Source organism: Stegastes partitus, unplaced genomic scaffold (genome assembly GCF_000690725.1).
Source record: "Stegastes partitus isolate 25-593 unplaced genomic scaffold, Stegastes_partitus-1.0.2 Scaffold196, whole genome shotgun sequence".
Taxonomy (NCBI): Eukaryota; Metazoa; Chordata; class Actinopteri; family Pomacentridae; genus Stegastes; species Stegastes partitus.
The window spans coordinates 228,734-230,414 of NW_007577927.1; the positions used below are offsets into that span (position 1 = coordinate 228,734).

General features: G+C 45.9%; 1 protein-coding gene across 1 annotated transcript in view; it reads left to right on the forward strand.

The window, feature by feature from the left end:
• The window catches only part of uqcc1 (ubiquinol-cytochrome c reductase complex assembly factor 1), a 20,218-nt gene that overhangs the window by 11,178 nt on the left and 7,359 nt on the right, over window positions 1-1,681 (forward strand). The gene's annotated exons all lie outside the window — the stretch shown is intronic.

Here is a 1,681-nt window from a genome sequence, read left to right on the forward strand (position 1 = left end):
AAATAACAGTAAAATATTTTCCCCACTGTTGAGACAATTATAGAATCCAAGTGTAGAAATACAGCCGTGACTTTAGTTGTTCATTATTGTTCATAGTTGTTATAATAACTAGTAGGGCTGGTCCAAATAGCACTTCCTGCTCTCTGGATATTCAGGCCCAATTAATGATGAATATCAGAACATTCTGTGCGGTCAGGGGACACTTCCACCCCGGGGCAGCGCTCCGACGGGGTGGAAGTGTCCAGAACACACAGGCAGTACTGGGCTGCTGATGCTAGTTTAGTTAGCGCTCACACTTCTGTTTCCACCATCGGTGGCGGTGGGGGAGTGTCAGATACGCTCCACCGTTACCATCCATGTTTACTTCCGTAAACACTGAGCACGCTCGCTGCGTGTGACGTCGTCGTGTCCTCTTCTGCGTGTTTTATATTTAAAACTAAATGACAAATTTGATCTTTTCTTCTTCTGCTGAACGTAAAAAGTGTAGAACCATAAATGTTGAGTTTTTTTTTAAACAGTAAGAACTTTATTAATTTGACAGAAATGTTTGAATATTTGACTTCAGTAATCAGAAGATGTTGTTTTTCTGACGTATTTAACTTGTATGTCTCACTAGTTCAACTTTGAACTTAGTTTTTCCAGTTTTTACTTACAAGAAAATGTTGAAATATGACTCCGTGTCTCATCGTTTCGACTCGTTATTCATCACTGATTACATTCTCGGTTGATTTGTGCGTTTGTAAAACATCACCACTAAGATATAAATTCGTCAGATGCGGGTTTTTTTCCCTCAAAGCCAGAAGAGATTCGGTTACAGTTTGATACGAAGCAGAGAATCATCACAGCTCAGCGGCTGCGACCTGAAAACGTTTGACGTGTTGATTATTGTTCCTGCCTCAGACTAAATCAGTTTAGCTGCAGGATGAAGACCTGACGGATGTTTGGAGCTGAAACGAGCCGATCGATTTCCCGCTCCAATGCGAGCCTGTCTCCCGTTAGCGTCGGATTACTGATGTTTGTTGCCGTAATGTTTGACAGCAGCTGCGTTTACCGTGTGACCCGAAACACGAAACCTGCAGCCTCCAAGCTAAACGTCATTCTGTTGGATAAATATTCATCATTTCTGCTGCGTTTCCGCTCCGGGCTGATGCAACGCTGCAACGCCGGCTTCGTGGCCGAACGCGACGGCGGGACGCAGGTTTTGTTTATTCAAAGCTTTACGTCAGCGTATCTGCGCCAACAAGCAGGAAGCGAAGCCGAGTCTCCGGAGATCGCTCGCTGACTTCACGCACTTAAATCTGGGCTCGACTCGCCGGGAGCCTTCACAAAGACTTTGTCGCGCCGTAATGCAGATTGCAGCCGACCCGCCTCTCGGGGCTCGGCGAGGCGGAGACGTGCCGTAACGAGGCGCGCTCGCATTTAGAAATGTTGACTCTTAAAGAGCTGTGACACAGAATGTAAATGTAGCGCGGCGGGATGTTTTACAGCCACTTAGCGGAAGAAAAACAAGCTTCAAAACACATTAAGATGCAGCCGGAGGAACGTTCACGCACCGGGTCTGTGTTCCCTGAATACGTCTGTTCTGTTGACACGAGGAGACGCAGCGTTCTGACGTTTAGATGTTGAACCAGAAAAAGACGTTTAACCTTTTCTTTCTCACCGTCTGACATTAAATCAGACG